Source organism: Adiantum capillus-veneris, chromosome 29, assembly GCF_014529385.1.
Source record: "Adiantum capillus-veneris isolate H3 chromosome 29, ASM1452938v2, whole genome shotgun sequence".
Classification (NCBI taxonomy): domain Eukaryota; kingdom Viridiplantae; phylum Streptophyta; class Polypodiopsida; order Polypodiales; family Pteridaceae; genus Adiantum; species Adiantum capillus-veneris.
In genome coordinates, this window is record NC_140959.1 from 131103177 (window position 1) to 131126526 (window position 23350).

Sequence of the window (23350 nt, forward strand, 5' to 3'; positions counted from 1 at the left end):
AAGAAGATAATGTCTTTTAGCTCCTCTTGACCTTGATATTTGGGTTCATATAGTTTCACACCTCCTACCGCCATTTGAAGCTTTTCATTTGCAAGTAAGTCTGCTTCCTTGTTATGAGTTCTCAAAGCTCTTACACTACTAAGCCACTCAAACAATGAACGATTCTTGCACCTCCAAGTCCCTTGGATTTGCCTGACCACTAGCAAAGAATCACCTTTTATAATAAGCCTTTGTATGCCTAATTCTTTGCATTCTTCTAACCCAAGGGTTAGAGCAGCATACTCAGCCTCATTGTTAGAGTGAACATTGGGTAGAGTGATACCTTTTCTAACCATTACCTCCTTTTGTGGGTTCAAAATGATGATCCCCCTTGCTGCTTTGTCTTGTTGGCGTTGATAAGCTCCGTCAAAGCATAAAGTATGGGCATTATCAATCTCCTTCACTTTGAACTGTTTTGAGACTTCCTCTCTTTGTAGTCGTGATCCTTCCCTTTCTCTCACTTTGTAGGTGAGAATGTCTGCAAGTCCTGCTCTTGTGCTATCTTCTACAAGGAAAGTGTATTCAAATTCTTGGAGTTCAAGCACCCACTTTGCTATTCTAGATGAGAGGCTCATGTGTTGTACTACATATGGTAGATTGTGCTCTAAGGTGAGAAAAACAAATGGCACAGGGAGAAGATACGATCGAAACTTCTTTACCGCAAACAAGATTGCAAAGACCACTTTCTCCATTTCAGTGTATCCCTTCTCGGCCGGAGTCATCACCTTGCTTGCAAAATAGATCGGCCTCATGTATGATGTTCTAGGATCTTTTTGCATCAAAACAACACCAATTGATTCGAAACCTACACTTGGAGTGACATAGTAGGTCTCCTTTGGATCTGGTGGCATTAGGATTGGGAGAGAGCTAAGAATGCCCTTCACATCCTCAAAAAATTTTGCATGTTCCCTCCCCCATTCAAATGTAGATTGGCTTGCCAACCTATGCAAAGGGGCGATGGATTCTTCTAGGAGATGGATGAAGCGACACATGTACCTCACTTTGTGGTTGAAGGTCATTAGCTCCTTAGATGTTGTTGGTGGAGATAATGACAAAAGGGCCTCTACTTTAGAGGGACCCACTTGAATTCATTGTGAAGAAACCACATGGCGTAGCAAAACCACTTGAGATTCACCGATATGACACTTCTCTGGGTTGAGTTTTCCCCCAAATTGATGGAGCCGCTTAAGCCCCTCTTCAACCTTTTGGCAGTGAAGTGATCTAAAACTATAAATACAGAAATCATCCATAAAGAATCTTATAGATTTTCCAAAGAATGGCTGAAATACAAATATTTTGAATCTCACGAAGGTGCTAGGAGCATTGGTGAGACCAAAAGGAATTACTCTGAATGCAAAACATCCCCAAGGTGTGATGAAGGTGGTTTTTGGTTGGTCCTCTTCTGCTATTCTAATTTTAAAATATCCTGAATACCCATCACACACAGTGTAGCATTCATGACCTGCTACTTCATTCAAAATCATCTTGGAAAGGGAGAGGGAAGTGGTCCCTCTTTGTCGTAGTGTTGAGGGGTTTGTAATTCACGTAGACCCTCCACTTACCATTCTTCTTGGGAGTGACTACAATAGGTGATACCCATTCGGAGTTGGATACTGGATAGATGAAGCCAGTCTTCAAGAGTCGATTCACTTCTTGTAGGAGAGCCTTTTGTTGCACAGATCCTAGTTGCCTTAACTTTTGAGCCACAGGTTTGGTCCCTAGTTTCAATTCAATTTGATGCTCTTTTACATCTACACCTCTTATTTGTGAGTAGTCAGTGATAAACAAATTGGGATACCTCCTTAACATATTGATGTAGGACCTCTTCTCCTCACAAGTAAGATCTTTTGCAAGCATCTTCTCAAATCCTTCTTCAAGGTGGTGGCATCTTTCATCTCCCCATGTATGATTGTCTGTTGGATTTTCTTCTACAAAAACATCTTGGGTGTTGGCGTTGAATACAATTCCCATTACCTCCAAAGAAGACTCCTCTTCACTGGTTGTTGCACTGGTTGATGCTTTCTCATCACTTGATTAAGGACTCTCCTCCTCACTCTCTTCATCTGTTGTGGTTTCATAGTTGATATCTAGTTGCTTTCCTTCTCGCCAATCATACACCACCGGTTGACCCTTCTTAAGAATCAAACGACCAGTTCCCCATTTTTGATCTGCATTCACACCAATGAGCCAAGGCCTCCCTAGGATGATGGGATAGCCCTCCCCCTTAGCTGGCATGACATACATATCCACTCGTGCATCTATGTTACATACAAAGACTTTTACATTTTCAATGATCCCCAAACACTTCACACTTGAGTTGTTGGCTAGCCTAGCTTGACAATTACAAGACTTTGTAATTTTCAAGCCCTAACCTGTTCATTGTTTTTTTCGTGATCACACACATTTGAGCTCCACCATCAACATATACATTAGACACCTTTTTACCCCTTATGTAGGCATCCACAATGGGTTCCACATCTTTTTGTAGCTTTGAGGCCAGAACCTTAATGGAAAGATTTGCTTTCTTTTTTGGAATTCTTGTACTTACCAATGTTGGCCATTGCCTTCTTACTTTGGCTAATAGGTGTAGAAGTTGAGGCCATGAAATGTTTGGCTTTTGGGTTTGTAAATCTTGCAGGATGTTGTAGGGCTCTAGCTCCTTTCCCAATGGGAAGTCATTGATACCAATTTCCCTTCGCCTTGATCTTTTCTTCTTGCTACTTTTAGCTTCTTCCATCTTTGACTTCTTTTTCTTGTCCCTTCTGGCTGAATTTGTTCCTTCACTTCTCATGTCTTCATCCTTATCATGTGCTCTTGTGCGTTTTTATGCCGGCATAACATCAAATTTTAGAGTATGCTCATCTATTACCTCTTCTAGCTTGATGATGTTGACTCCTCTTTCTTCCTCCTCATGTGGGACAGGAGGTATATTTGCTGGTGGTGGTGGTCAACGAAGGATTTGTGGGCCTTGAGCTAGTGAGGGCGAGCTTTTTGAAATGGGGCCTCTAAACCCAAACCAATGGGCCTACCCTCACAAAATGTTCGTAAAGAGGTATGCACACCACTTGGGGCACCACCTTCTTTTGGGAGTGGAGAAGGGAACCAATAAAAAAAAAATAACACTTGCACTCACCCACCCAAGCAACACACTTTGAAAACCCCCTTACTCTATATACACTTTGGACACTTGAACACCATCAACGATTATGCAACCCAATGCCGTGCATCAAAATGAAATATGCAATTTGTGGAATAGCATTCAACTTCTCCCCATAAGGATACCCATTATACATCCAAACTCTTCCTCTCTCAAGCACTCATAAAAAAAAATCATGCGCGCAAGACTTGCCTCTCAAACACACAAGAGAATCACTTACATCAAACTAACACACTTTGCATAGAGAGCTCATCTCCATCTATGTAATGCCGTGACACAAATAAAATCACAATGAGAGGTAGCCACATGCATATGTAATGAAGCAAAAGAGAGTTGGAGTGAGAAATTTCTTTAGACCAATTGAATAAGTGTGGATAAACAAACCAATGGTAAATTGAGAATAGAACACTTACTTGATTTCTCGCACACCTTTTAAGGGGAGGACAGACGTTGGCTAACCATCACGAATTGCGACACTTGAAAGTTTTTGAAGATGATTTCATGATCATTAACATAACCATGAGAGAGATCATGATGTATTTACAAGTTATTGAGGTGCTACAAATGATTTATTGGGTTGATGGAGTAAGAGATTGTAGAATGGAAAGAGTGGAGAATAGAGTTGCACTTCCTCCAAAGAGGAGGAGGGAGGATGTGAAAGAGGGAGAGTTGGGGTTTTGTCTACTATTGATCAAGAGACAACATGAAGTTGAAATTATAGGTGTGTGTCCTTGAGTCTCTCCAAGGGGGGCTATTTATAGTTGTGTAGGAGTGGGATTATGCTACACTTAATTAGGGTGAGTGATTAGCCCTAATTAAGTGTCCTTTGACCACTCATTGAATATTGGACATAAAAGGGACTATTTATTCACAAAAAATATCATTTTAGACCGTGAAGGCTCCATAGGGGTGCATAATGTAGGTGGGCCCCACCATGAGGCCCTACAGGTGGCTCCTGCGGGGTATCTCAACTTGTCTGTCTTGGAATTTAGAAAGCATCTTTAGGTTGGTCCCATCACATGCAAGTGACCTTGAATACTCATTGATCTTCTACAAGATGAGTAGGGGAAAAATAAGATCTCACCCTCTTGATTTACTTGATTTACAGTTCCCTTTTGCTGCGAATCTGACAGGTTTACACTATTTTGACCATAACTTTTTACCTGTAGCTCGGAATGACATGCTTCAAGAGGAAAATTTGACCTTCTCAACATGTTTGATATGAATATGGACTATTCTTCATGCCCATGCACCAAGGAATTTGGTTTGGAAGGTCCACACTAGGCTAGGGAACCTTTTGCTTCCAAGTCTTCTTGTATGGGCCCTTTGCTTGTATGCGTCCAAGGGGAGTCATGTTTTTTCAAAAGGGTATGATGCTTAAACAAATAGAGGAGGGCCCAATATTATTTTCTTGTGAAAAGAATATACAATTTGAGTCTTTTTGAAAGGAGAAAAACTATATGTATATTCTTAAGAGATATCGGGCCACCTATGTAGGGGGCATAGAAGACTTGTAGAGATGGACCATAATCTTTGGTAAAGACAAGTGGAGAGTTGATTTTCCATGGTAGTTTATCTATATGGGATGGAAGATGGATATATTATTTTTCTACTACTAATTCACAAGAGGTAAGAAAGTTTGGGGGTAGATAGTTGTTTATTGTATTCTTACTTTTATTTAGAAAACAAAAAGAAAAGGGTGGTTATATAAATATATGACTAAGGTGACATTTTTGGGAAGAGTACCATGTATGTGTCGCCACAAAGGTTAAACGAAGAGCGGGAATTTACTCTAGATAACTTAATAGCGTAGAAAAATATATATACATATGGGGAAGAGGACGTTGAGTAGGCTGAAAAATGTTGCAAAAAGATGGTTGCCATTTTATGCCACTCAACAGCACGAAAAGGAGAAGTAGCTGTAAACCAGGAGCAGCTTGTAGAGGAAGTGCTAAAAAAGATTTACTTGTAGGCCAAAACCCTAGTCTAAACAACCCAAGTGGTGTGCTATTCAACAAAAATGGACATACCATGGGACGAAGGAATGTTATTATAACAAGGGATATGTGAGAGAGAGACCTTATGCTCCCCAAGCTCAGGTAGCATCTCCTCAAATTCCACCAACGCGTAGGTATCAAGCAGGCAACCTACCAGTACCTGTAGGTGTAGAAAGATCACAACCAGTGTTGGGGAAACAACCACCCCTACCAGGATTATGACCAGTTGGCATAAGATACACACCAACACTAACTGAATCAGAAGAGAAGGCTTTGGTGCCTATGCATGCATATTACAAAGATCCCAATGGATATGCAGAAAATCCTACCTATTATCCACCGGAAGAACCCTCAACACCAGAACCATGGAGCGTGATGGGAGGTGTGGGACCACCAACAGCTGCCCAATCAACAAGAGAAGGAAGATATACGTTGGATGAACGAACATTGTTGTTCATAGCCAACGGAGGCATGGGCGGGCAGAGACATGCATACCAACAAAGAGGAGATAAAGGATCACCTCAATAGCCTAAAGGACCCTGCTAAAAGTGTGGTGGAGACCATTGGGGCTAAGAGACTGTCCTCATGATGAAATCATTAGAGTCAACGCATATTGCACCGAGTATGGAGTTACTCATTTGATTCCTGATTGCGCTAAGAGCCCGAGAAAAGGAGCAAAAACTACCTTGAACATGGTGGAAGCAGTGCTTTCCAGTGGAGGGTCAGAAAATGAAACAATAATACCTATTCAGGCAGTGACACGAGCCCAAGCTCAAAGAATCACAAACGAACGCATGATTGAAGAGCCAAAAATCGATGCCCCAAGTTCAGAAACAAAAAATCAGAGAGCACTTGGAAGGCTAGAAAGGCGCATATGAAAGCCAGGAAAGAACGAGAGCAAACGTCTCTATCCGCAGAGTTAAAACACACAAAGGATAGATTAGAGCGGTTAGAGGATCTAGCTAGCCTAAGCTCACACACTGCGGCAACCATAGCACCCTAGGAAATAGCAAAACCCAAAAGTGCAGGATCAGGAGGATCAGTACTGGCAGACAAAGTAAATGAGTAGTTAGATGAAATTCTAAAATCTTACGAAGCCGGAGTAAAAAAGAACCAAACCCAAGAGCAAAGATGGATGACTTATCTAGATGTTGAAATAGGAAAACAGAGGTTGGAAATGTGTAGAAAGATGATTGAAACAACTTAATCTTTGATAGAAAACCCGTTTGGTATGCCTACAAATTCGCATGAAGTACCAGCTCCAACCCCTATCAAACCAACTTTAGAGGAACAAGTAGAAACGAAGGAAAGACTCACGAATGCTTATGAGTCAAAGGGGGAGCCTATCATAGTGCCAAATACAACAGATGAGGCAAGTAAGGGGTTCCAACCTAAAACATTGGTAGAAATGGGTAAGGATTGTAACGGTCTAGATGATCCGTGGAAGCAAATTCGTGAGGCCAACAAAGCTAATAGGGTGAGTTACCACAGGAGCAGCACGAGAAAAGAGAAAAATGAGATCTTACCGCCTATTGAAGAATTTGAGGCAAGATCACAAATGAACTTTCATATAGATTCACAAGGGGGAGACCAGGGGTCAATTAGTTCGGGGCACAGCCAACCAGACTCGCTGAAAACTCTACCCTCTTACCTAGGAAAGTATGAAGCCAAGTCTGAGGTGAGAGCAATCCCATATCAAAGACTTTATTCTAAAAACGTGATGGATTCACAAGGGTTGATTGAGTTATTGTCCACTCCTGTGGCATGCACAATCACATTAGCCGAACTCCTAAGGTTACGACCAAACATGTGGACCATAGTAGGCAAATGCCTAGAAAAATTTGGAGTGAAAGACCCCACCTCCAAGATTCAGGAAGGGATCAGAGAATTGGATAGGCCTCAACTAAACACTAGGTCAGTACCTTGAAACAAGGTTGGAGAGTATTGTGAGGGAGAAGATGGAAACACCACGCTACCAATAGATTTCCAAGGAGTAGTTTCTAAATCTATTCTTGACAATGGAGCAGGAGTCGCTATCACCACCAAGGAAATATGGAAAAAATGGAAGAAACCAGCTTTGAGAGCTACCAGAATGAAATTGCAATTGGCAGATGGGTTCATAAAAAAGCCTCTAGGCTCTTAGAAAAAGTGATTGTCACCTCATGCGGAATCGAGTATGAACATACATTTGCAATAGTCGATTTCGACAAAAAGAACAATTACAAGATCATCTTGGGAAGACCATTCATGAGACAATTAAAGATGGTCCAGGATTGGGGTTACGACCACATATACCTCAGACATGGCGAGACAACAACCAAAATACACCTAAAAGACCATAGTTACAAGGATGCGAACCAGACACCAGTGGAAGAATTTGATTCAGTTACATTGGCAGGATTGGAACTCCCAGCATGGTTAGGCCAACAAAAAGAGCTATGGATGTGTGGAGCTTCACATTGTGGGAGCTTAAAAAGAGGGGAATGCGTCTTAGAAAGAGTGATTGAGGACAATGATTATATTCCAGAACCTTTTCCTAAAAATGCCTTGGAACCTCGGGAATGGGAACACATACTAGAAACTTTGGATGTCTGTACCATTACAGATAGTCCAACAATAAATTTTTTCGATAAGGATGGCTATGATGTGCTACCCTATTACATGGTAAGCCTTATACCAGGAGGGGATGAGATGGTAGGACCATCGGAACAAGAAGAGTTTTATAACTCCTCTGAGCATCTGGAGGCAAATAACGATGCAGATAACGAGTGTTTAGACAACTCAAGCGAGTATGGGGAGAAAACAGGGAATATCAAATTTTATGATTTTTCCAATCAACACCTTAGACGCCAGTAACACTATAGGAGAAAACGAGCAGAATACAAAGCGAGAGAGAACTTGATGCCCAGGATAAAAGATAAAACTCACTGTCTAATGCTTGTAAAAGCAAAGGATTGTGTAAAAGATCAAATATCAAGAAGATTCTCAAAAGTTAGAAGGGAAGAAACGCGAGAGGAAATAAGACAAGTACGGAAAGCTAAAACAGAAACAAAATCATAAAAATCTCAAAAAGAAAAAAAAGAAACAACAAAATACCCAGAGTGGACCAAATTGGAGCGTAAAAAGAAATACTAAGAACTAAAACGGTCTTTACGCGAGGTATGGACTACTGAGGGAGATAGTGATGGTAAAGGGGATCAAAAAATGGAAACATGAATGTACCATCACACTATCCGAAATTCACCATCCAGAACAGAAAAATCATCATGACACCACCAGTCAAGGAAAGAATAAACCAGATATCTAACGATGGGCCGGAAAATGCAAAACGGATAAACCTCACTAGACTAAGTGAGAAGCCTTAACCGGTCTATATAGCAACTGATTTAGAGCCTGAAGAAGAAGAACGGTTAACACAACTTCTCAAGAAGTATAAAGATGTGTTTGCATGGTCCTACAAAGACCTCAAAGGAGTTGATCCATCAATATGTCAACATACGATTCCTTTGAAATCAGATGTCAAACCTAGCAAACAACGTCCTTATACATATAATGACACATTTGCTAAACGAATCAAAGAGGAGATTGACAAGCTGATGGATGCTGAATTCATCTATGAAATTGAACATACAAATTGGGTGTCACCCATTGTGGTAGTCCCCAAGAAGAACGGAAAACTACGAGTGTGTGTAAACCTCAAAAAGGTAAATGCAGCCACCAAAAGGGACAATTATCCCTTGCCAATCACACAACATGTACTTGAGAGGGTGGCCGAGAAACAAGATTATTCCTTTCTAGATGGGTTTTCAGGATACAACCAACTGGCAATTGCAATAGAGGACCAACACAAAACATCGTTTGTCACAGAATGGGGAATATATGCGTATCGCGTTATGCCTTTTGACTTAACTAATGCCTCAGCTACCTTTCAAAGGTTAATGACGCATGCATTCAAAGAATACCTGAGAATATTCTTAGAAATATACATGGATGATCTTTGTGTACACTCTCTTCTACGAGAGGAACATATTGACCATTTGCAAAAGGTATTTGAAAAATGCAGAACATATCGCATCTGTCTTAACCCGATAAAGTGCATTTTTATGGTTAGGCAAGGCCGCATCTTAGGACATATTGTCTCAAGAAATGGCATAAACACAGACCTAAATAAAATCAAGATCATAATAGACCTTCCCAGGCCTACTAATGCGAAACAAGTGCAATCCTTCATGGGACAATGCGGATATTATCAAAGATTCATATATATGTATGCAGTCATCGCACAACCTCTGTATCGTTTGTTAGTTAGTTTCGACTGGACCGAGGAGTGTGAAACTTCATTTCAAAAGCTGAAGGAAAACCTTGTATCAACACCGGTACTTAAAGCACCAGATTGGGAAAAGATATTCCATGTTCACATTGATGCATCTGCATACGGAATCAGGGAGTATTCTGGCTCAACCTCGAGACGGAACAATGGATTTTCCAGTTTGTTATGCAAGCCAACAGTTAAATAGTGCGAAAAAGAACTACACAACCACCAAAAGAGAAGGGTTAGGAATGATTTATGTTGTAAAGAAATTTCGGCATTATTTGCTCTCAAACAAATTTGTGTTCTTCACAGATCATCAAGCGCTTTTGCATCTGGTAAATAAACCATGCAATACAGGGAGAATTGTACGCTGGTTTATTATATTGCTAGAGTTTGATTTCATAGTGGTAGTGAAAAAGGGTAAAACTCATCTACGAGCGGATCATTTTTCAAGGCTACACAACAGGGAAGATCCTGAAGGAGTAGATGATGACATACCAGATGCTCATCTTTTCAATAGTGAAATGATACCCAAATGGTCTTAGGACATTGTTAGCATTCTTTCCTTTGGAGGTAGGTTTGATAACACGGAAGACAGATCCAAACAACAAACAATTCGACAAACAAAAAACTTCCAGTTGATTGTAGGACGGCTGTATCATCTAGGATCGGACCAGATTCTATGTCTATGTATAAATCCGAAGGAATTCGAGTGTTATCTTGAAGAAGCGCATGTCTAGGATTGTGCATTTCATTGTTCAACAGTGAAAACACACCAGAGACTGAAACAGTTAGGGGTTTATTGGCCAACTATGTACGCGGACACACATGCTTATGTTAACAATTGTGCTATATGTAGTGCAAACCGACCAGTGGATCACGCGACATTGTTTCAGGTAAACATTGCACCTGCATGGAGTCAATATATCATTGATTTCTTAACCACAAGGACGTTTCCTGAAAAAATAACAAGAGCACGGAAAAGGGCTATAGAGCAGGAGGCTCGTGACTTTCTGTTAATTGGGAACCAACTCTATAAGCGAGGAAAGGACAATCAACTTAGAATTTGTGCAAGTGAAAGTGAATACCTACTGATTCTAGAACAGGCACATGGAGGCATAAGTGGAGGCTGTTTTTCAGGCGGACGAAAAAAATTGTCTTAACCGCAGGAATATGGTGGCCTACATTGCATATGGATGCTGACGAGTTTGTAAAGTGTTGTGACGCATGTCAGTGCACCAAAGTGCTGATAAAGAGAGATGAGATGCCACTACGGCCAATGATGGGAGTGAGGGCATTTGCAAAATGGGGCATTGATTTTGTGGGACCTATTTCACCCCCTACATATTGCACCCATACCCAATATATCATTGTGGCTACGGACTATCTCACGAAATGGACGGAAGACAAGGTAACACAAAAAGCAGATGCACGAACCACTGCACAATTTTTGTATGAGAATGTTTTTGTACGATACGGTTTACCAATAGAAATTGTCAGTGATCGAGGAACACATTTTCTTAATGAAGTCATTAAATATTTGCTAGAGGAATTCTGGTCATACATAGAAAATCTTCTCCATATCATCCAGAGGCAAATGGATAAGCTGAGGCCACAAATAAAACTCTATGCGCAGTTCTCACTAAAATTGTATCAGAGTCAAGAACAGATTGGGATCAGTAGTTACAGTCAACATTGTGGGCATACAGGGTAGCTTACAAAACATCGATAGGAACGACACCATACAACATGGTGTTTGGCCTAAATGTTATATTATCCATAGAGTAGAGAAACATTTAGAGTGGATAGGGAATGAGCTCTCTTCAAGAATGGATGATCTTGAAAAGCTAGATGAACTTCGCTTGAAAGCTGTAGCTTCGATCTATGCTAAAAAGAGAAGACAAAAGGATTTTTTTGACAAGCATGTGCGGACAAAAGAGGTTAAAACAAGTGATTATGTACTTGTTTATACCTTGAAGCAACATGCCAAGAAACTTAAAAAGCGAGGGAAGAAATGCCAAATTCGATGGGTGGGTGTCGATTGAAGAAATATCATTTACCACTAACATAGGATATACTTTAACAAATCCATCAAGGAAAACAACGAATGAAGGCGAAACAGAAGGTACAAGACGAAGCTCAAGCAATAGCAAAAGAACGTGTTGCAAAAAGAAGGCTTCTACGACAACAACAACAATGTGGATTACAGTTGCGAATCAATGCCATTCGACTAACGAATTTTGATGAAGACACAGTGGAGCCAACAATTGCAGTCAAAGTGGGTAGCAATCAAGATGAATCGACGACATTGCTTGATTCTGGAGCTCAAGCAAATTTGATCTCTTATAGATTATACAAACAACTCAAGCCAACAGGTCAACATCATCCTACTCCACAAGTGCTGGAAAGTAGTACATCACATTCTCTAAAAACATTGGGATGGACTATATTGCATGTACAAATACATCAATATATTTATCCACACAAATTTTATGTGGTCAAGGATGAAAGCACACAACACCTCATGTTGTTGGGACAACCTTGGCAAAAAGAGTATAATGTGCAGATAGATTAGAGTGTGAATGCAGTCAAAATTGAGCATGCACAAGAACAACAGGGGGTAGCCTTTGCTCATCAACCCCGGAATAATTCGTTGCCAGCAATGCAATCCCTGGATAAAAAGCCAAAAGGAAGGGTTCCACTAAAGAAAAAACACGGAACTGCCAACCATGCTCACTACATGCATAAGAAGTCACCAACCGCAGTGAAAAGATCAAGGTTACCAACACAAGAAAAACAAGTATGGGTGCGGAAGGATAGGAATGACAGGGCAGACAAACCACGATACAACAAAAGAATTCAATCAAAGCAGATAGTTCAACCAAAAATCAAGGGAATAAAACAGATATGGATCCCAAAGAAAATGCTCAGCAACAACTCAAATACGACTCGCATCTGGATCCCAAAACCAAAGCAACAGGAACTCCCTTCAGTACAAGCAACATCGGAAGGCAGACAACATGCAACCGGCAAACCGACTTATGTGGGTGCCAATCAGCAACAAAACAATGGCAACCAAGGCAGTAGCAATAAACCTACAAAGATCGGCTAAAAAAAGCTACAAATGGAAAGAAAAAGAGACCAGGTATACGACCATTTCCGCCAAGAAAATTATCTCCAAGGAGACAACTATGGCCATATCAACAGTAGCAACAAAGCAAGAGAATTTTGCAAGAAAGACAATCAAACAAAGAGCAATAGAATTACAGCTTTTACTTGCAAAGCAAACAGGAAACCTCGACGGTGAATGCCAATAAGCATCTTGCTTATACCCTTCTCTTGAACAGCATTAGCACAATTTTTTCAACCATGCACGACACATACCCCGAGGCGATACCTTGTCGTCCGGGAGGACTCTGGCTAGGAGGGGGGGGGGGGGGGGGGCGGCATTCTCAAATGCGGACCCAATGGCAGAAAGAGCAAAAAAGGGCATGTTTTTCGACTATTTGTAAGGGTTGTTGTTTGATTGCAAAATTTTCTGGACTAACCCAAGTACATATGCCCTTATACAGCATGAATCTACAGGTATATGGGGCCAAACACCAAATCAAGCCCCTAGGTGTGTGTATATAAGTAAAAATATGGGGCCAAACACCAAATCAAGCCCCTAGGTGTGTGTATATAAGTAAAAATAGCCATTTTTCGGGCAATATTGGTAAAACAGAGAAATCCGGCCATAAAATTTGCATGTGAGTGTATATAATGTTTTGCGGTGATGTTTTTGATTTATTATGAATTTTGGGGATTTTATGGGTTTGATATGCTATTTTTCTTTTAATCTTGCTAATTTTCGATAGAAAAACCTTAAAAATACAAAAAGCAGGTGAAAAACGGTCCTAATGAAAAAACAAATATGAGGATGATCAGTAACTATAGGACAACCTATGGTACAGTGGAGGTGCAATTATGAGACTGGAGCGAAAAGCGTGTTTTGGCCTGATTTTGACCGAAACGTCAAAATTCTTGCAAACTGGGCAAATGGAGTCCAAATTAAGAAATTTTTGAGCCTAAACCGCATCTCGCAAGAAGTCGAGAGCACATGTCAAATTTCATGAAAAGTGGTTCAAGGACCCCCATTATAAGAAATTTTCACTTCATTTTAAGCTCATTTTCACTATCGACCTTTGAGAGAGAGGTTCTGCCACCTAGAGCAAACGGAACTTCCAATAGCTTCTACAACGCACACGACTACCTGACGGGCTTCAGACATGAGAGGTAGGCTCACCACCTTGAGCTTTTCGCGCATGTTTGTCATTTTGTCGCGAAAACTAGCGTAGGGTTCACACAGACATCGTGTAGTAGAGACGTACAAGTAGAGGTAGCCACCTAACGACAAAGCCAAAAGCAACAAAACTTCTTTGGCAGCTTACCCTAGCATAGGAGATCAGTCTTGGATGCCCAAAGGCAATAGAAAACCTTCGAGAAAAACCCTAATTCCTAGAGCCCCAAAAGAGGCCACCAAATGGGAAATCGGCGGAGAGGCGCCCAAATACTACCAAAATTCATGGGTAGGAGAATCTCGACATGCTCGACAATTCTATGTAGCCCACATTACCAAAAGGTGACCCGAAGCGGCACTAAACTTCAGAAACGGCATCAGACACACAGAGCATCAAATAGCTCTCGCGGCCAAACCGCATGTCCGTTTGCCACCAAACTTCACGAGCGCCTTTCCTAGACCATCAACAACCAAGTCCTATGGTGGTAGAACACCACAAGTCATCGAAGACATGTAAACGCAACCATGGGTGCTTCTAGAGCAACAAATTGCCATACGAAGCTCCAGTGAAGCCAAAGTTGACAAAAACCATACGAAAAGGATCCCCAAGGGATCGGGAAGCTATGAAGACCAACATCAAGAAATTCATGCCAAAAAGCACTCCAAAATTCTAAAAATGTCTTGGAGGCTCTGAAATCCATACAAGGAGTTACTTTCTATCTAATTGACTTTTTTGTTGAAATTAGGCTTAAAAGGGACTCAGGGGGACTAAGGGCAGGCACCAGTAGCAGTCTCCACAAAAATTTCATCAGGAGACATCCTACGCGTAGATGTCTCAAGGCCATTTCTGGGCACCAAATCTAACAACCCTCATTAAGACATCCTACGCGTAGGATGTCTAAATGATAAATTTTTGCCAGAATTGCAATGTGAGCACATGCACAGCTTCCCAAGTTCCTTTTAAGTTTTATTTTCAATTTTCAAGTCATTTGGATAGTTAAAACTCAGTTTCTCAGCTGATATGGAAAAAACGCTAGCTTTGGACTACTCAGTGCAACAGGATCTATGGCAGCCGCAAAATCACCGGCAATGAAGAAGAGGATGACCATAAAAGATTACTTAGAAGAGGTGGAGCCATTTGTAATCCCAGAAGGAACTCTAAAGCCAACCAGCACGTGGATTCAAGAGGAATTGCTAGAGTCTAATGATCTGAAGATCTACCAAGGCGTGTTGAAAGACATCGAAGGAAATGTAATGGAGCTACCCATGCTACCGCGGGAGCTCAATGAGTTTGTTAGAAGCAAGATGGCAGAGTACCTGGAGAAGATAGATCTCCACAATTATTTTGAAGCTATGCCGGCAGGAATAAAAAGAGTATGGGATTTTGTGACTACAATCAAAGAAGATGGAGTGGCCAAAGTTACGGATTTGCAGGGCAAGCTAGACACTGTGATTGAAATCACAGAGAAAGTAGTGGAAGCTGCACTAGACCTCTCCAACAAAGGGGATAGTGTAACCAAAAGAAGAGATGAAGTCAAGATGTACACAGAAAAGAAGAACAACTACACCTTTGAAGACATTGTAAACCCCAAAGTGGCCATCATGAGTCAGCTGTATAACCAGTACTTCCATATGTGTACAAAGAGGCCACAAAAGTACATAATGCCACCTGGAGCAATTGCCACAACCTTCAGCTGGGCAATGCAGAAGAGCAACCCGAAGGTAATCAACTATGCAGCTTATATCCATGATAGTCTAGTGAAGATGGGCAACAAGAACCCCACCTACATTGTGCCGGGTGAGCTGATCACGAAAGTGGTTTATGGGGCATTGAACACCAAGGGAAGATGGCCTGACCCTCCATCACAGAATGACTGGCTAAGGCTCAAGGATGATAAGGAAGAGGAACAGCCCAAAGCACCAAGAGTTGCCACAAGGTTTAAACGCCGGTTAGAGACCGTGCAAGAGGAGCAGCCAGAGTTGAAGAAAGGAAAGAAAGAGAGTGTCTAAGTGCCGATCAAAGAGACAAAATCACAGAAGGTGGCACGGCTAGAGCGGCTAATGGAAAGTTAGATCCGAAAGAGCCCTCAAGGGAGATTTGAGCGAGCTATGGAAGCCGTCACTAGAAACCATGTCGGGATCATCCCGAAGGGTGCACAGGGACAAATTTGAAGATTATATTAAGAATTTTGAGATTCTGGATGCCACGACAGAAAATATCCCAAATGTACCATTTACAGAAGCAGAAGTGGAGGAAGTCCGACGGCAGACAACTGCTAGAAGAGCAAGAAGGCCAAGAGAGAGAGAGAAAGACAAAGGCAGATAGGACTTCAAGAAAAGCCGGTAACTCCACCGTACAGCCCCGAGTCCAGCCCACCGCCATCACCACCTCCTCGTAGCCCTCCACAAACTCAACAATAGGAGGAGCTGGACAAATCTGAAGATCAAGAAGATTCAAGGCAAGAACAGAGCCAAGAGCAAGCGCAAAAAGAAGAAGCTAAGCCCAAAAGTGAGCAGCCAGAGCCAAATGAAGCAAGGTATAACACATTTCTAGATCTACTAGCTGTTGGATATTCAAAAGAAGAGGCAGCCACAATCGCATTTGACTTGGCAAGCACAGGGCCCAAAGAGGAGATGCAGAGCCTGCGGTTAGTGGAGCTAAAAGAGATGGCCACTATTACAGTGAACCTGCAGCCACCCACCAATGATTGAGATGTGGTGATGACCAAGCTAACCAGGCTCAGGGCGCAATCAATGGCCATGAAAAGTGAAACGGCTAATCTCAAAGACACTGAAGTGCAGATCAAGTATGAAGTCGACTCTCTACAAAAACAAAGCCAAAGGCATATAGAGAGAGAAGCAAAGCTGCAAGCTAGTCTGGCAAAGGCATTGCAAAGATGCCAAGAGATGGAAAGAGAAAATCAGGCAACAGATCAAAGACTGCAAGGAGCCGAAGACGAGTACAGAAAACTCAGCAAGTCATTGACAGATGGAGAGAGGGAAAGGGACAACCTAACCCTACAACTTGCTGAAGAGTCCAAGGAAGTGGAAGCCATGCGGAATGCCAAAGAGAAGGCAAAAATAGAGCAGGAAGCTAGCCAAGATGAGGTCATTGAGCTCAAGGACCAGATTAAAGTTAAAGATCAAACCATCCAATAGCTACGGGCATCTCCAGCCAAATTCAGAGTGACTAGCTCGACTCACACCACTTCACAGAGCCATCTTTATGAAGAACAAATGAAAGAACTCCAAAAGGAGTTAACCTTAGAGAAAAAGCAGAGGATGATGATGGCCAAAGGATGAGTGGTCATGCAAACCCACATGGAAGAAGAGCACAAGGCAATGCAGAATGAGCTAGAAACCATCAAGCGAAAGCTCGAGGAGGCGGAGAAGATAAATACCGATTTGAACGACCTCCTTGTGAATATGGGAGAGCAAGCTGAAGCAAGAAAGCAGACATTTCGAAAGCAAATAGAAGATTTGAGAGGCCAATAGACAGAAGAGAAGTTCAGCACCGGGCCAACAACCATGGAAGGAATAGATTTAGAGAATGTGGAAGATCCTGTGGACACACCCATGCAAGAGAATATCCTTGTAGGACCCTCTCAAGAGCCACAAGATCTGACACAACAAGAAGAAGAGAAGCTGCAGAAGGCCATAGAAGCAGAAATCAGAGACACGGCCAAAGAAGCCTTGGAGTGGGAGCAGAGGGTCTTCAAATCAATTACAATTGAGAAGATAGATGCAAGCAACCTTTGGCGTGAATGGATACAGCCCTCTCTCCCATATCCTCTACTAAAGTACAAAGCTTCAACAATCAACAAAAGAATCAGAGAAGAGACAACAGTGCCACTGTACACAGCAGACATCTCCAAGCCTGAAGGGGTAAAGCTGATAGTCGAGTCCCAGCCCACTGACTCCCAGCCCAGGTGGAGAAAGGCATGGCTGACAAAGTTTCCACAATATCTAATCCATCTACTAGAGGCACCAAAAGTCATCAGAGATAGTCTAAGTTTCTGCCCTCTACCAAGGATACGGACGTGGAAGGCCCATGAGCTCAACCTACTTGGCTAAACTATCCGAAGCTGCCAGGCTTGAAGACAGGTGAGAGAATAAGTGTTTATTACATAGTGAAAACCCTAACGGACGCCATCAAATTGTTCATTGGCTTGCCTGATCCATCTTGCATTATGATGAGAAAGATTTGCAAAACCCTTTTGGCAGTCTTCATGACGTTCAAACCAGGCCAGGCGACAAACAATATCTTCTTCTTTCAAGATACATACCGATGTGCATAAGATCTGTTTGGTCAGCCTTCCAAGGCGGTGATACATGCATTGTATCAAAGGATCATGTTTTTGCCATCTTATAACCTCCACGCCTTTGAAGAAGCTTTTTACACCGGCTTCTTCACAATCAACACTGACATATTCGGCCTGACACTACTGGCTCAACATGCAAGATATGAGTCTTTTCTCAAGATGAGAGAAAGACTAAGATGAAGAAGCAGCTCAACAGCCATGTCGGGGACGACATGAGCAAGGAGGGGGGGAGTGTTAGAAGTTGTACACACCCTACGGAAAATGACTACTCGCGATAGATTATTATTTTTTGTAACTATTCATTTATTGAGAAAACCCAACATTTCACCTTTGTAAATATTGGGGCTTATAGAAGTTTCTATATTGTATCCCAGTTTTGACATTTAGATTGAGTAGATGGTTACAATGGAACATTAGGGTTTGAGAATTGTAAGGTATTTATACCACTTTTTGACCTTAATGAAAAATTTTTGTCATTTAAAAAAGTTTAAAGTGTGAGTGAGCGTACTGTGTATGAGAGAGAGTGAGAGCTTCATCTTGACGCTACGGGCACACCGATGGTTGGAATCGAGTGCGAAGAAGTGCAGCGTGTTGCCCCCGACGAGAGCTACACGCCAATACCTACATTGTGCACGTATGGTCCGGTTTTGCGAGCTCCATCTACGAGCTTCATCTGGTGATTCGGTGAGCATACGTTGTCTGATTTTGCATTGCAACATATCCACGTGTTCGCATTGAGTAGAGCTACACATTAGGCACTTTAGATTTTGGAAACGACGACCTGCAAATTTTGGCCAAACATCCTACGTGATTCTGCACCTGGTGTTTTGGGTTGGGTTTTTGGTTCATAGACCTTAGGGAGAGCGACCTATTGGTGTTAGTAGGGTCTCCTTCAAGTTCTGTGGCATTTCGAGATTGTTTGATGGGTATCTAGCTCTAGAAAGCATTGTAGGAAGTTTCCTCTTATGCACTCCTGAAGGCTGTAGCTTAGACACTGGGTAGAGACCTTTGTAGGAATTAGTTAGGAGTCGATCAAGTGTAGGTTGACACCCTATGCTTGCTTCCACGCGCCTGCGGGTCGAGCTTCGTCCTTAGCTGACAAATCTTGTTAGGTGAGTTCTTGGTGTGCTGATGTCCATCGCGGTGTATCTGTCCAACATTTACCCACACAAGTTTTATGTGGTTGAGGATGAAAGCACACAACACCCCATGTTGTTGGGACAACCTTGCAAAAAGAGTATAATGTGCAGATAGATTGGAATGCGGATGCAGTCAAAATTCAGCATGCACAAGAACAACAGGTGATAACCTTTGCTCAGCAACCCCGAAAGAACTAGATGGCAGCAACACAATCTCTGGAGAAAGAACCAAAAGGATGGGTGCCACTAAAGAACAACACGATACCCATGGCGAAAAAACAAGGAACTGCCAACCATGTTCACTACAAACATAAAACAGACTGCAATGCCAAGATCAAGGTTAGAAACACGTGACAAACAAGTATGGGTGCGGAAGGATAGAGGTGACATGGCAGACAAACCACAATACAACAGAAGAAGTCAACAAAAGCACACAGTTCAACAAAAAAAAAAGGGAATAAAAAAGATATGGATCCCAAAGAGAATGCTCAGTAACAACTTTAGTGAGACTCGCATTTGGATCCCGAAACCAAAGCAACAGGAACTCCCTTCAGTACAAGCAACATCGGCATGCAGACATACACTACAGAGGAAACTGGCAAACCGATCTATGTGGGTGCCAATCAGCAGCAAAACAATGACAACCGTGGAAGTAGCAATAAATCTACAAAAACCTCCAAAGAAAAGCTACAAATAGAAAGAAAAAGAGACAAAGACTACGGCCAACTCCGCCACGACAAGTCTCTCCAAGCAGATAACCATGGGCCATTTCGACAGTAGTGGCAAACCGAGCGACTTTTGCAAGAAAGACGATCAAACAGACAGCTATAGAGTTACAATTGTTACTTGCAAAGAAAATCCGCCAACCAAATCAAAAACAAACAGGAAACCTCGACGTCGAATGCTAATAAGGATCTTGGTTATACCCTCCTCTTGGACAACATTAATTTTTCCATGCATTGACCGAGTATGTATCATATAGGGCCACATTACACGGCCGACCATTAGCACAATTTTTAACCCATGCACGGCACATACACCGAGGCGATACCTTGTCGTCCGGTAGGACTCCAGCTAGGAGGGGGAGAGGCATTCTAAAATGTGAACCCAATGGTAAAAAGAGCAAAAAAGGGCATGTTTTTTGACTATTTTGGAGGGTTGTCGTTTGATTGTGAAATTTTTTGGACTAACTTAAGTACATATTCCCTTAGAGCATGAATCTACAAGTATATGGGGCCAAACGCCAAATCAAGCCCTTAAGTGTGTGTATATAGGTAAAAAAAGCCATTTTTCGGGTAAAATATTGGAAAAACATAGAAATGTGGCCATAAAAATTTCATGTGAGTGAATAAAGTGTTTTGCGGTGATGTTTTTGAGTAATTATGATCTTTGGGGATTTTTTGGGTTTAATTTGCTATTTCCTTTTTAATTTTACTAATTATCGACAGAAAAACTTTAAAAATACAAAAAGCAGGTGAAAAATGGTCGTAATGAAAAACAAAAAATGTGGGGATAATGTGACTATAAGACAACCTATGGTACAATGGGGGTGCAATTATGAGAATGGAGCAGAAAGCGTGTTTTGGCCAGATTTTGACCGAAACTTCAAATTTCTCAGAAACTGGGCAAATGGAGTCTAGATCAAGAAATTTTTGAGCCTAAACCGCATCTCGCAAGAAGTTGGGAGCACATGTCAAATTTCATGGAAAGTGGTTCGGGGACCCCCATTATAAGCTTTTTTCACTTCATTTGAAGCTCATTTCTACTATTGCCTTTTGAGAGAGAGCTCTTGCCACCTAGAGCGAACCGAACTTCTAGCGGCTTCTACGACACACAAGACCACCCGACAGGCTCTAGACATGAGAGGTAGGCTCACCACCTTGAGCTTTTTGCGTATGTTTGATGTTTTGTCGCGAAAACTAGCGTAGGGTTCACACGGGAAGCGAGTAGTAGAGACCTCTGTAGGAATGAGTCAAGAGTCGATCGAGTGTAGGTTGACACCCTATGCTTGCTTCCACCCTATGCTTGCTTCCACACGCTGACGGGTCGAGCTTCGTCCTTAGCTGACAAATCTTGTTAGGTGATTTTTCGTTGTGCTGACGTCCGTCGCGGCGTATCCAAAGCAAAATCCAAGAGCAGGGCCATGTTCCACATGCTAAGGGCTACCCACAGAACCAACTTCAAGTCATTTTGGAAAAATAGACATCCTACGCGTAGGATGTCTCTAGTGTGAGTTTGACCTTCTGTGCAAGATCTGACTTCATGAGAGCCATTAACATGGTATAAGAAGCCTGTATATCAACTTTCAACCCATTTGAATATCATTTGCCACCTGTTGAGGACATACTCCCCAATTTGTGAGCCTATAGCCTAATCTGCCCATAATTGCACTTTTTAATGTCCAAACCCACTTCGAATCACATAGGCATGTTGCATAGGTCAAGGGACACCAGCCTACCAAGTTTCACCAAAAACAGACAAGTTAGACATCCTACGCGTAGGATGTCTAAATGATAATTTTTAGCTAGAAAGCAACTATGAGCACATGTAGAGCTTCCCTAGTTCCTTTTGAGCTTTATTTTCAATTTTCAAGTCATTTGGATAGTTAGAACTCAGTTTATCAGCTAATATGGAAAAAACGCTAACTTTGGACTACTGAGTGCAACAGGATCTATGGCAGCCGCAAAATCACGTGCAAAGAAGAAGAGGATGACTATAAAGGACTTCCTAGAAGAAGTGGAGCCTTTTGTGATCGCAAAAGGAACTTTGAAGACCACAAGCACATGGATTCAGGATGATTTACTAGAGTCCAATGATTTGAGAATCTACCAAGGCGTATTCAAAGATCCTGAAGAAAATGCAGTGGAGCTACCCATGCTACCTCGGAAGCTCAATGAATTTGTCAGGAGCAAGATGGGGTATTACCTAGAGAAGCTGGATCTACATAACTACTTTGAAGCTTTTCCAACGGGGATTGACATCAAAAGAGTGTGGGAATTTGTAACCACTATCAAAGAAGATGGAGTGGCCCGAGTCATTGATCTGCAAGGCAAGCGAGATACCATGATTGTCATCACAGAGAGGGTGGTGGCAGCGGCACTTGACATCTCAAACAAAGGAGATTGTCACATGACAAAGAGGCGAGATGAAGTCAAGGTGTACTCAGAAAAGAAGAACAACTACACATTTGAAGATATTGCAAACCCAAAAGCGTCTATCATGAGCTAGCTCTACAACCAATACTTCCACATGTGTACAAAGCGGCCACAAAAGTAGAGGATGCCACCTGGAGCCATTGCTACCACCTTCACCTGGGCAATGCAGAAGAGAAAACCAAAAGTGATCAATTATGCTGCTTACATCCATGACAATCTGGTGAAGATGGGGAATAGAAATCCCACCTACATTGTACCTGGTGAGCTGAGCACTGCATGCAAAGGGAAACTAGCCTGAACCTCCCTCACAGAATGATTGGATAAAGCTAAAGGAAGATAAAGAAGAAGAACCTCCCAAGGCACCCAAAGTAGACACAAGGATGAAGCGTCAGTTAGAGACCTTGCTAGAAGAGCCGCCAGAGTCGAAGAAAGGAAACAAAGAAAGTCTACAATTAGTGCCAATCAAAGAAACCAAGTCACAGAAAGCGGCGCGGCTCGAAAGATTGATGGAAAGCTTTAGAGCCGAAAGAGCACTCAAGGGAGATTTAATCGAGTTGTGGAAGACATCCCTAGAAGCCATGTCAAGATCATCTCGAAGGGTTCACCGGGATAGGTTCGAAGACTAATTCAAAAACTTCGAGATCCTAGATGCTACGGTAGAAAATATCCCAAATATCCCATTTACAGAAGAAGAAGTGGATGAAATAAGACTGCAGCTCTGCTGGAAGAGCAGGAAGGCCAAGAAAGAGAGAGAAAAACCAAGGTGGAAAGAGATTTCAAGAAGAAGCCAGCAACTCCATCGTCAAGCCGGGAGTCCAACCCACCCCCATCACCACCTCCTCTTAGCCCTCCACAAACCCAAAAAAAGGAGGATCTGAATAGAATTGATGAACAAGAAGAGTTCAAGCAAGAGAAGAGCCAAGAGGAAGAGCAGAAAAAGAAGTTGAACT